The following is a 13,437-nucleotide window of genomic DNA, read 5'->3' on the forward strand; positions in this document are numbered from 1 at the left end:
GGATGATTTCATAGTTAATTCTTCAAGTGTTATTGCATGTGTCTTCATCTATGAATGTAAAATATTTTTCTAAAATAATAAATAATCGCTATCCAGGCAACTCACCATGTAAACAGCACGCTAGGCTGGCGCACTGACAAGGAGCTGTGTGCGAAGTTCTCCTCCGAGCAGTCAGAGGCGATGCACTGCACTGCAACTGACACCGCACTCGAGCAACTTAACCTGTGGTTAAAGCACTCCGTAGGGCTGACACTGTCAAAACCTACGTGAATTACACGGCTACTCCTTCTCAACCAGCTTGTAAAGAGCTTACTGCTCCTCTGCAGGATCAGAGCAGCATGATTCAAACACTCTGCCCCCTAAAAACTGTAAGTCATTATGAATTTGATTAATCAGCCCTGCGCTTATGGCGCACGTTTGCTTTTTCTGAAGACCTAACTGGGATGGATAAACATCAGATGAGCTCTTCACATACAATAGATGGAAACAATCTTCCACTAAAACTTTACAAGAGATTGGTGCCAACGCTGGAGTGCGAATGCCAGCTGCCAGCAAAAGGAAAGAATTTTGTTCAGACTTGGTCCTTTACTTCCTGGGCTAATAAGAGTAAGAAGCATCACATCTGAGCTGATCAGAGCAATGAATCAGAAGGGAAAGGAGGATTGCTGAGAGGAATGCTCCTGAGAAAGGGGAGAATAAGGATGGAGTCAGGGGGAGAATTTCAGGGGCAGCCTGTGGCTGGGGGTACTCCTGAGCTGACACTAGCAAGGTCCAAAAGCTGCGGTCCCTAGGAATTGGCTCCCCTAGGGAGACCAGGCTGAAAACCCACGGATGGGTAAGAGCTTGTACTGGCTTTGAGTAGGGAAGAGCCGTGACCCCAGGTATTGGAAAAGGCAGCTTCAGAGTTAAACAGCTACGCTGAGTCCAACTCTTCAGTTGCAAATTTGAATCCATCCTGAAGACGTTCTGGAACTTCCAGTTACCCCTTCTAAAGGACAAGAAGTCTCGAGCTTCTGTCAGAGAATACAGATGTCTAGAAACGCACATTAATTTTAGATTTCTGCCAAATTCCAATCCTACTCGATGCATGCTGTTTTGCCTTCTCTTGAGAGCTCTTGCCAAAATAGTTTGACTTCCAGTATTAGCTCCTAACAAAAATGTGCAGGAACTCCAAGCTATTACTCCACTTACACCTATGAAAAAGTTTCTTCCACGGGAATGAGATATTTGCACAGAAAACTGTCAGAAGAGGAAAAAGTGATTGTTAGGCTTCTGGAAACAGTATTTTTGTTGGTGTCAACCTCACCAGCATTGCAAGTGATCAAAGACAACAAATGCCAATAGAGAATGGAAAAACTCCGTAAGATGGAGGCTAACTTTCCTTTTGGATTGGGTAGGAGTTTTAATCACTCGATGCTACTCAGCCTGCAGCAGTGTCACGTCAGTCTGCCGGGGAATCAACACCGGGGAAGGAAGCTACCAACACTCGCGGTGGAAGTCTGGAGATGGAAAATTACCTTTAAATTATGAAAATGCATGTGCAGCTCCAGCATATGTGGAATGTTTACATCGCTAGAAGAAAATGATCTAACTCTGCCGTTAAATCTGCGGGACAGAATGACAGCAGAATTTCTTCTTTAACGAAGGAACTTTCTCAGATGAAACAGGAATGTCAGCTTCAGTGCATACTCCGCTGACTGGAACAGGATCAAGTCTTAACTAAGTTCCACACAATGTTTTCAGGGGAAAAGTGGAGAATGTTTTATGGAATTCAAGCCTGGATTTGGCTTGCATCCTAGAACATATATCTTGTTATGAAAACTGCTGAAACACTTTTAAGTGGGCAAGCCGCAAGTGTCCTTGGAGCTCTCCACTCCACTGGAAGTCACACAGGAGAAACTGAGGCAGAAAGGCTCCGGTTTGGGGGGGGTGGGGGGGGAACAGAGGGAGGGGAAATCATCTTGGAAGCGTTTCTGTTACACAGAACTGTTCACTTGTGCCTACAGCGCGAAGTAGTTACAACTTGTTTTCTGTTGTTGTCACCGATCCAACGCGTTACTCCAGCTCAATCGTAATCTCTTCCTGCCTCGGTTCATCCGCGTGTAAACCTGATTCACTAACTCTTACCTTAATGTGTCATGGGGCTTAATTAATAACACTTAGGTCCTTTAAGCCCTCTACAAACATTAACTACTTCTCGCAACAACTCTCCGAGGTGTTATTAGCCCCGTTTCACCCAGGGACGAGCGGCAGCAGAGCCTGCGACTCGCCCGAGGCAGCGGCGCGGCGGCCTCACGCCGAGCCCACCGGGCGGCACCGGCGGCCCCTCAGCGCCACAGCCCGGCCGGGGGCGGCTCCCCCCCGCCCCGGGGCCGCTCCTCCGAGCGCTCGGGAGGGCCGGGAGCGAGGCCGGCAGCAAACAACGGGCCGGGAGCGAGCGCCACGACCGCGGCGGCGCCGGGGGCAGCCCCGGGACGGCACCCGCCGGGGCGGGCACCCCGCAGGCCGAGGCCTGGAACGGGCGGGGGGCGCGGCGCGGGGCTGACAGCCGCCCCCTCACCGCCACCCACCCCCTCGGGGGCCGGCGGAGCCCCGGGGCCGCCGGGCAGCGACGGGAGCGGAGCCGAGGGGGCGCGGGGGGGAGCTCGGAACGGGGCCGTGAGGGGCGTGAGGGGCGCGGGGGGCTCCCCCCCGGTGGCCGCTCCACCCCCCCCCCCCGGTGTCCGCACCGCCGCCGCCCCTTCTCCTCCTTCTCCTTTTTCCTGCCCCCCTTCCCCAAATTCTCCGTGTCCCCCCCCCCGCGGGACCACCGCGCTGCCCGCAGCCGCCGCCTCGCTTACCTGAGGGCGCGGGGTGCCGGGGAGGCGGGCCCCCGCTGGCCGGGCCCCCGGCGGCCGGAGGTGGCCGTGCCGGGCCGAGGCCGCGGCGTCGCGGAGCCGGGCCGGGCCGTGCGGGTGCCGCTGTGTTTACACCGCCACAGCCGCCGCCACCGCCACAGCCACAGCCGCCGCCGGGGCTCGGCGCTCCGCGGGCGCTCAGCAGCCAGTCGCCATTTCCCGCCTACCGACCTGCTGCACCGCACCGAGGGACCCGGATGGCAGCGGGGCCGCCGCGCACGCGCAGCCACGGCCGGGGGGAGGAGGAGGAGGAGGAGGAGGAGGAGGAGGAGGAGGAGGAGGGGGCCGCCGGGGGCCGGCAGCGCCGGGCAGGCCGGGAAGGAGGGGAGCGGGCGGTGGGGACGGGGATGGGGATGGGGACGGGCTCGGCTCGGTGCCTGCTCCCGCTGCTGAGGACCGGGGGTGCCTCAAGGAGCGGCTCTGGGCCGGGCAGGGCCCTGAGGTGAGGCGGGGGGGGGCTGTGAGGGGAGCGGGGGGGCTCTGAGGGAGCTCTGAGGGGAGCGGCCCCGCCCGCCGCCACCGCCGCTCCCTGAGGCGCGGGGCTGAGGGGAGCGGCCCCGGCTCGGCCCGGCTGGGCTCGGTTCGGTTTCCCACCCCCTCCTCGGTCTCCGGGGTGCGGAGGTGGCCGCCTCGCTCCCCCCTCGAGCCTGCCCCGCAGCGGGAGAGCGGCCCGGGGGGGGGTCCCTGCCGTCCCCTGCCCTCCCCTCAGGCCCGGCCGTGCTGTGCGCTGCCGCCTGCCAGGGCTGAGGTGCTGCTCTCAGGCACCTCCCGAGCCAAGCGTGGGGCTTGATTTACGCTTTTTTCGCTGTTTTCAACTTCTCGGCAGCCTCTGTAAGGTGTTGGGGGGCCCCTGTGGGGAGCGGGGAGGTGGCGGGGCTGGGTTGGCCATTTGCGACCTTCTCAACTCGTCTGTCCGAGTTTTCTTGCTGTCGGGGGTGGCTGTTAGCCGCCCAGCCTCGTAAACAGAAGTCTTCGGTTCTCAGTAACGTGCTTGATGACCTTGGGACGGTTTCTGGAGCTGGTGTGGAAGCAGCACGCTGCCACAAAAGCAGCTTTTGTGGCACTCTCACAGAGCAGCAGGCAGAGACCCGCAGGTACCGTGCGCTTTCTTTTTCTAATACCTGTTGACTCCCATTTTAGCTTTTAAACCCTCATCATATTATAAAAATCCCAGCTCTCTAGTCGCTTATATTATTTATTGGCTTGTTAAACTGAACCGCATCTGCTGCTGTGAAGCCAAAATTTGTTTTAAAATTTTATCACAGGACTCGTTCTTTAGCAGAAGACACTATAAAAATAATTTTACCTTAGTTTCTGAAGAAAAAAGGTCATAAAAAAAGCAGCGGGAACAGTGTAGTACTTACTCAGAACAAGCCTTATTCCTTTAGAGCATTCAGGTATCTCTAAACACAATCATTAAGCATTGTACTTGAATTTCTTTTGTATGATCAGCTGCGAAAAAGGTTAGCTTGGACATGTTAAAACTTAATTAAACTGTTTGTCAGTCCATTAAGAGGAACTAGTACGGCAAGATAACTTTGTGATGTCTCATCGCACGAGCCCAAAAGGACATCAGTGATACTTAGAAAGTGGGAGTTTTGAAAAATGGTAGGTGGAAATACTTTTTCAAGCGATGTAATTAAAGTGGAACTAGCTGCCAGAGGAAATTGTTCGGCAGGATTCGATGCAAGCAGATATTTGTACGAATACCAAAACCATCTAGTGCATTTATAACAAAAGCCAAAAAAAACAACATTTAGAAGAGCTACTAAAGCATGTGACTCAGGGTTCAAACTAATCTTTACAGGAATGAGAGGGGTACTTTTCTGTACTAAGGAATATTTAAATATGTCTTCCGCAGTGCTCTTGTGCCATCCTCAGATTATCAGGGAGGGGGAATTGGAGGGTATTGGAGTTGGAGGGCTTGGTCCCGTGTCAGGTGGGAACACAAGAAGTCATATTGTTAATTGGCATTGCTGTGAAGGCAAAAGTTCAAAGGTCCTCCTGCTGAAACTTGTTCCCCATGTTAATAATGCATAACATGCAAGGAGTTTTAGCCCTGCCTGTGTGCAAAATGGGAAGACACTAAATTGGAAAACACCAAAGAGTGCTGTGTCTGCGTGTATACACGTGGAGCGTTACAAGCTTGGAACGTGTGCTTGCTTCAGAGAAGGCTCGTGGATTGGCAACGGCAGGTTTTTCCCTTGACAGTAGATTTCAAGGACTGTCAGACTGAGATATTCTAGGTGCATGTTTTCTTCACTTTACAGAGAAACTGAAGGGAAAAAAATGCATAGTTGCCAGCAGCGTTGCACATTCTTGAAATGTTGTACTCTGTGAATGCTCATCTGAAAGGCCGTTCTTCATATTTTATGATTTCCTCCCAAATTCACCTTCCCGCATCCCCAAAGTCTCACTGATCTGTTAGCTTTTTGTTTGCACACTCATAATACTCGTTGAAAACGAGTTGCTTTGGAGTGACTGTCCTATTTGTTACAGAGACTCAGCATGGGTGAGTCCACCCGTTTCTCCTGGGAAGCCGTTTCGTATGTCTGCATTTAGGGGTTGTATTTTGTTACAGGTTTGAATGTAACTTCCAGCGACTGCGTCCAGCACTTCTCAGCAAGACTCCAAAGTCATATGCTGCTGGAGCTCTTCTTCCCTGCGTCAGGACCCACACACAAGGATCAGGTCACGCCTGGAATTCTGTTTCATAAGCTGAAGACGGTGCATTCCTAAATCTTGCCTGAGGGGCTTTGTATTTTTCTGGGGAAAAGGGTTTTATTCCCTGGGTAATGTGGGGGCCCTTTAAGTTCTTCATCTTTCTTCACGTGTAGGTACCAGTTGCTACTCTGAGCACAGTTGTTGAGTGTAGTTTATTCTGCCAAAGTGAAAATAACTCTGATGTGACTATGAGAGAGAGTTGTGTAAACAAAAGAATTCTTGTTTGGGTTTAAATTTTTAAAATCACCTATTTCCAGTATTTGTTGTTTCTCTTGCTTATCTGAAGGGAAGAAACGTTGTTTAATAGGGAAACAGAACCGTGCGCTTGACTTAAATGAGAAGCAGCTACCAGGCTCTGCTTGCTCCTTTGTGCCTAGACGTCTGTGATCCAATCTGGCTGTCCAGGAGCAGCCCCAGACGCGGTGTTCTGACTGCTTACACTGCAGCTGACAGGAATCGGGATTCATATGGTACTCTGCGCCTGTTCAGAAACAAAGGCAAGCACAAATTTAAACCAACTTAAACGCATGTTTGATCTAGCACAGAATGTCTTTGAAGTGTCTACAGTCAAGAAACAGTCCTGTGGGGATGCAAATACACATCTGCAAGTGGTCAGGCCTGGTTTGGGGAAGTTAAACTGTGGTGTCCATACCAGCAACCCCATCCTTGCTACGTGGGAAGACATTGATATAGGTTGAGGGATTAAGAGCACGCTGGTTTCTCAGCAGGAAGTTCTTGCATCAGTATCATAACCCTGTTTCTCTCTGTCTTGAAAATTCCAGTGTAATCTACTAAATAGGTATATATGTCCCCACTTCCTTTTTTTTCTATTTTCTTTAAGAAACACGGTATCCTTGGTGCTGGAGTCTTTAAAAAGCTCTAGCTATTGCACCTCTGGGTGCCTCTGGCCCAAGGCCCCCCAGCAGGGCCACCCCCAGCTGGTGCCCAGCCCACGTCCAGGCGGCTGCTGGAGCTGGAGAGCCCCCAGCACCTCTCAGCACAGCCTGTGCCAGGGCTGCGGCCCCGCAGGCACAGAACTGCTTCTGGGGCCCAGGGGGAGCCTCCAGGGCTCCAGTTTTTGCCCAGGGCCCCTTGTTCTGGCCCTGGGCAGCACTGACAAGAGCCTGACCTCACCGCATATCCCCCGGGGTATTTATGAACATTCATGAGATCCCCGTGAGCTTTCTGTAGTTTTTTTTTTTTTTTTTTGATCCAGCTTTTTTCCAATATCCAAACAAACTTGTGGTACTTGACGTTTACATAGAGCAAGCCTACGACAGGAAGACATTCCACTGCACATGTGTCTTTGCTGTGGGAGAATGTAAGAACGCTTTGACAGGTGTTAATCACTTCTGTTAATTCACTGTTTGGAGGAAACACAAGGCTGATAATTCACACCAGGTTTTGAGCAAGTTTAATAATAGACTGCTGGCACTGTTTTACTGTTGCTGCTACCTGAGGAACAGGGCTTTAGGGAAACGCAATGTCATGAATTCAAGTAAAATTTGATCTTTTCCTGTGCCGTGGAAGTTGAAGCAATCGCTGTTCTGTGGTGTGTCTGGCTGTGCGCGAGCAGGGAAATGCTTCAGTTGCTCTACTACAGGTGGGAAGCAGTGAGCTTGTGGCGGTGAATTCTCCACGTACAAGTCCACACGCACACGTTTGTTCAGTCTGAAGGGAGCAGGACGTGGTTGTGTGTGCAGAGAAGTCGAGGGAGTGCCACGCTGCCCTAGCTGTGCCATGAACTGAAGGTAAGGACCCGGCTCCTCTTCCTCCTCCACTCGTGGCTTGGCCTCGGGCGGGTCAAACAATGCAGTGCAGGGGAGGGGCGGGGGTTTCACGCAGCCTCTTATCAAACTGGTGGTTTCTGCAAAGGGTCTGTGGCAGGTATTCATGTTCCGCTGAAGCAGAAGTGCATGACAGCCTCAGGTCCAGTCACTCTGGTGTATTTCCCAGGCAAATCATGCTGTGAATCACTGAGAGCGTGTAATTTTGCACTGCAAAGTGCTTATAACAGGTCTTTTGCTCTGCAGGCTTTGTTTTTCACTGGTTATGATTTTGTCTATATGAAAATGTAAAATAATATTTAATAAAACGCATATATCACTAGTTATTTGGTGTCTGTTTTCATCTTGTCATTTGTCACTTTAGTCTTCAAGAAATGTAAGCAGAATCCTCTCTGCAGCTGTTAAATTTCTCCAAAAAAATGGTTATTTTTCATCTATTTAATACAGAGCTAATTTTTCCCTTTTGGTGAGATACTACCCAGCAGCTTGGTTCTCCTAATTTTAAACTAAATTAGGTTCAGCAGTGAGTCTTGGCTCTTGTGGGATCTGTGTAACTTTGAGAAAGCTTTGGGAAAATCTGTCTACTGAAAACCTGCAAAATCGGATAGTGGGACGAACTAGAACAAATTATTTCTTCACTGTTTGGTGTAGGTGCTTGGACTTCTAATACACGGCATTGAAACCATCCTTCGCTCTAGGTAGCAAAGTCTTCAGCTTGCTGTTAATTGTTTTCCATCTGTTCGTTACAGAGGTACCTGGAATTCATGTGGTTGCTGCTGTGCTGAGGCTTTTCCCACTAAGCAGGATAAGCATCCCTCTAATTTGAAGACTGAATTAAATCATCTTGAGAGGAAAATTCAGTCTCCTCTCCAACCCTTTTTTGTGGGGGGGAGAGGAAAATGGAAGTAAGGAGGAGGGGAGGGAAGAAAATAGTGGCGGGGAGAGCACTGCCTGAACTCGGGTTGTTTTTTCCCCCGTTCTTAATGTGCTAAACTTCTACCAGCTTCAAATTGCATTTATGTCTCAGAGGTATAAGAGAGTACTCATATTTTAAGCTGAAACAAAGATTTTTTTCCTCTGATTTTTAATAATGTAATTGATTTGAGCGTCTGTAATGGAGTAGCAGTTGCATAAGCTTTGAAAGTTCATATCCCATTTGTATGCTAATGTCTCCTCAAGTCAGATTTCTCTTCAGGGCTGGGCATAAAAACAAAGTACTGCAATAACTTGCTGATCAAAAATGACTTGGGAATATGTATTTTCTCAGTTTGACCTTGAGCAAAATATTTTTGGCATCCGAACATTAATTTACATGGACTTATGAGTGCTTTTAAAGTACAGCCTTTTACAATTGGGGTTTTTAAAGTTTGATTATTTATGCAAAATGTATAGGTGTTCTGTTCTTTTCTAATTTTGCATTTGAAACCTTTAGGAAATGGGGCAATTGCAAGAATTTTCTTGGCCTTTGATATGGTATCAGCTCTAAGTGTTTGAGGAATTTAGTATTTTCCTAAACTTCCTCACGCAGTTGTTACATGTTAATTAGTTTACATCTGTACTGTGCTTTGAAGCTGTAAGGTGGTGTTATTCTTTAATTAAGAGGTCGGTAGAGATCACCGTAGTTAAGTGGTTGCAGATAGTTCACAATGCACTGAAAGCAATTCTTTCAATAACCCCGCTGCCACAGCCTGCATTATATTTTTAATTACCCCATTATTCTACTGGATGCCAAAATCTGGGGTTTGCATCCTGTCCCTAAAGAACGAAGGCATCCAAACGTCTGCTGTTTGGCCAGCTGCCATTATTCCTTTACACCAAGGGCTACGTGTAACAGTTGTTTATTTAGCCTGTGCAGCTTCTAGAGTTCAAGTAAGTTTCGGAGACTGAGATAGGAGAAGTATTGCAGGCATTTCTGAACACTGGCTTCACCCACCCTAAGACTTCTTGGCTGGGAGCAGAACAACTTCAGACAGCACGGCAATGCGATAAGTTTTTACTCCATTTACTCTTTCTGTGACCTGGCAGTCGTGGTAGCTACTACGCTTGGCTTTTGAAATGGCAAGAGGGGAGTAGAAAAGGGTTGAGTTATGTGGAAAGCTTCCAAAGAAGTGCACACGTTCAGAACATACTTACTTCTTGTTCCTTTTCTTTTTTTTTCCTTTTTTTTTTTTTCTTTTTTTAGGATGGATAGATTTCTCTGATGGGGATTTGTGGGATGCCTTTACTCAGGGTATGTTGAATTGGGCCCATGAAAATGATCTTATAAGGCAAGATCCAAATGTGTTGGATCAGTCCCTTCACCGGATTGATCCCTCCTGGCGTCAGGCACTCTGCCTGTCTGTCTCCGTCATGGAAGATGGGAGAGCGCTGAATCTCCATCGGGAGGAGCCTGTTCCTTGCCATGAACTAAAAGGAAACCCAGAACAATTACACACTTCTCAAATTATCTTTGCTGAGTGCCTGAAGTTGAGTAGCATGAATCAAAGCCCTGTGCTAGGGATGAGCTTAGTGCTGCTAACAGGGTTACTGCAGGCGTGTGCCCGGCCTCTGCTCTGCGAACAAAGGGGTTTCCATTTCATTACCACCCCAGGATGAGTTTTATTAGTAGATTGAAAAATTAAGTGTAGGGAATGAAAGTGGAAATAGAGTCTCTAGGCTACCCCTTAACAAACTTCTGGAATGCTATGAGCTATTGCAAAATGTTTTGGAGAATTCAGACTGTGTAGTCACTGCTAGCCCCAATAGCTGTTCAGATCACTTGCAGTTAACTTGCAAAAGTACTGTTCCTTATGTTTGTTTGTTTTTTCTATTTTATTTTTTGGTGAAGAATTGGAGGCAGAGGGATAAATCAAGTTTTATCAGCTAAGGCATTTTTTTCTCTAAGTGTAGTACCATGGGAAAATTAAATGTTTTTCACTTCTTAAAAATAAGGGATGAAAGAATGAAACCGATGGCCATCCGTGTCTCACAAGTTAATTAATACAGGTTGTTCAGGTATACGCTCGGGCAAAATAAGAGAAAATAGATTTTTTCTTATTGCATATTGATTTGCTTTTTCTTTTTCCCTTAGATCTCCAATCAGTAGGAAGCCAATTTTTTCCATACTCTTAACTCAGTCTGGTGTGTTTGCAGGGGTCTGCTGGGGTACAGCCGTTACTCTTCAGGTACCCAAGTAAGGGTAGGGAAAAGAATGAACTAATGAGAAATCATTGTAGAAAAAAAATGAAAGCAAATTATTTTTGTTTTCTAGTAAAGTCAAAATAATGTAAGCTCCACGCCTTTTATTAGCTGATGTATTTATTTCTGAGTTTAAAGGACTGTATTTAAAATTTAGGGTAAATACATTTTCAGCTAACGTGACCCCTAGAAGGGCAGCGTGCCTGGCTGGCTGAAGAGATTGCTGGTAAAGAAACGCAGTCAGAAATCTGCTTCAAATACCGGCCTCTTCACACCACCGTGGCTACAAGCCAGGCTCTGATGAAGGGTAGTTGCTCATCCTCACCACACTGCCTCGCTTCAAAATGTTCTTAACAGTGACAGCGCTGAGCGCTTAGCGATGCAAAGCTGTAAGGTGAAGTGAAACACTTGGAATTATGTCTGAAAACTGGGTGTGAGCTTATGAAAAGATAGGAAAAGGTCTGTTGGTCCCGTTAGCTGCTTTTTTTCAAGAGATTACTCCTTAAATGCATTGCCGTATAGATGAGAAGTTATTTATGCATGAGCCTTAAAACAAGAATTCGGCGCACTGCGTACTGCTGTCGCTATCTGGACATATTGTTTAAACAAAAGGATCTGGGCTAGGCCATCGTTTAAAGATGCTGTTTGATTTCTCTTGTAAACCAGCTCCACCAAATGTGAGAGCCAGTTTTATTTTAAAGTCTAGCTGGTGGTATCGGGGAAGCAGATGTTTAAGTAGCGCTCGCTCGCTCTCAAATATGTCAACGTTTTGTATGCTGCCATTTCCATGGAAACAGGTACTGGCTCAGCCAAAATGGCACAGGGATTTCAAAATTAGGTTTTAAAAAACAAAATCGGGATAGGTTAGTCATTCATGTTTTCACTTATCCGTGCTGATAGTGGTGGTGCTGACAGAACATCTCTTTTGAATAGATTAGGTACAGTCATGCGAATGGCAGGTCAGTGATTCATATTTTTAATTAATGTGCTTAAAAAGTGGGCTTGTGTTTGATGGAACTTTATTGGAAAAGGATGCATTTATTGCATTTTGTTCAGCGTCTTCTCTTCCATGTGTTTGAGAGCAATCACATTTTCATCACTTCTTTAGGCCTTCACCTTCCTGAAAATAAGGTAAAATATGTTTTGGATGAGAACTACGGATTCGAGCTAGTTGGCAAACTTTACACTTTGTTGTTGGCTTTTTTGTTTGTTTTTAAATATAAAGTGGCTCAGGAAACAACAAAATGATCGTTTGTGAATTTGGAATCTTTAGAAGCCTGTAAAAATGAGGCAGGCCCCACTTCTTTGGGCTATTTGCCTTTGGGGACGTTTGCTTTAGGAACAGCCTACTTAGAGCCAAGGCAGTTATCCCTGCTCAGCATTGCTGCAGCATTAAAAAATTGGAGTAAACCAGTGGGACCCGCCGCTTCCAGGATGGCGTGCAAAGAACAAATCTCATATGAAGCTGAGGATGACAAGCTCCAGGAATTCTTGAAAAATGAAGACGCCTCCAATTGTTGTCTTGTGCCTTCAGCTTCATCATTCAGACAGCTGAATGTATTTTCCAGCTCAAGCCACAGCTCGGAGTGTCCCACGTCCCCGGAGCAGTGATTCCTGACCATCAGGAGAGAGGGGAGCAGGAGGTCGGTGCTGCAGGTGCAAAGCACTTGGGAAGGTCTGGTTCAAGGAAGGGGGAGGGAAAGGTGGTGACAAGAGGGAGCTGGGGCACCTCGCTACGAGCCTGGGGCCTGGGCTGTGAGGCACAGACCCAGCACTGGTGTAGTCCAGAGACGGCAGATGCTGTGGGGAGGGCAGGAAGGCAAAACTGGCCCGCAGGAGCACGGGGAGCGAAGGCGCTGCAGAGCTCAGCTAGGGGGTGGAGGAAGCAGCAGCAGCCACATGGCTGTGCGAGGAGATGGCGTAGAAAACAGCTGTAATGGAGCCACCAAAAAAGAAAAAAAAAAAATAGGAACATTGCTCTAAAAACATTGGCAGTTTCCCAAAAGAACACAGACTTTTTTTTTCTTCTTCACCAAAGTGGAATTTGTTTGACAGAACAATTCCCCTTAGAAATAAAATTCTTTAAACATTGGATCACTAAATAATGAAGGGTAAAGCGCTTAGCGACCTAAATTAGATTCCTTAAAAGGATACCCACTAGGATCAAACTGTGTTTCGGTATGGGCTCCGCTGAAGTGAAATATTTTCCCAAAACACAGGGGCAAAACAAACCTACAATTCATGCGTACAGCTTGCTGTCCGAGTCTGCTGGCACTTTCCAAATAGCAAAAGGGACTTGGTAGCGTTTGCCTCATGTCAAAACTTTGCTGAGCGCTATCGGTGCATCAGCAGCGGTGCTCCTGCTCCTGCCAAGGAGCCACCAACCAAGCCAGAAATGAAAACTTTCATCCAGGACAGGCTCTCACGTCTCTCCTTCATAACTTTGTTGTGTTTTTCCCTTCTGCGTTACGGATTCCCTGGCCAATTATGAAAGAAGGCATGAAACTGAATATCAGTTTCTCAAGGAATAGGATAGAAAAATGCAAGAAATAAGAGTACTGGATGAGGCCAAATGGCCATCTGGGCTGGCATCTTACCAGCTTACTAAAACAGAATGAGGAATTTTTCTTCCTCTTGCCCGATCAATTTCAACCTGTAAGTAGTGTGGTTGCAGACACGGGGTATTTCAGGAAGGGGAAAAGCAGAGCGGAGTTCTTTGTTATGCTTCAGTCACTGGAGAAGTCATATGACAAATAATTTGTTGCAGACATACGCTCAGTGCTGGCCTACAAACTAAGCCTTGCTCAAACAAGCCTGCAATGCTGGTGTGGGTTGTTAGGTACGTGGTCTGT

General features: G+C 47.8%; 1 protein-coding gene across 1 annotated transcript in view; it reads right to left on the bottom strand.

Moving 5' to 3' along the window:
* Nucleotides 1-2,890, bottom strand: part of CTDSPL2 (CTD small phosphatase like 2) — a 37,274-nt gene extending 34,384 nt beyond the window's left edge. The window contains exon 1 of the mRNA XM_032195120.1: nt 2,841-2,890. The gene's annotated coding sequence lies outside the window, so the exon portion shown is untranslated. The remainder of the gene's footprint in view (nt 1-2,840) is intronic.
* Between the last annotated feature and the right edge of the window lie 10,547 nt (nt 2,891-13,437).

This window comes from Aythya fuligula, chromosome 11 (genome assembly GCF_009819795.1).
Source record: "Aythya fuligula isolate bAytFul2 chromosome 11, bAytFul2.pri, whole genome shotgun sequence".
NCBI classification, from domain to species: Eukaryota; Metazoa; Chordata; class Aves; order Anseriformes; family Anatidae; genus Aythya; species Aythya fuligula.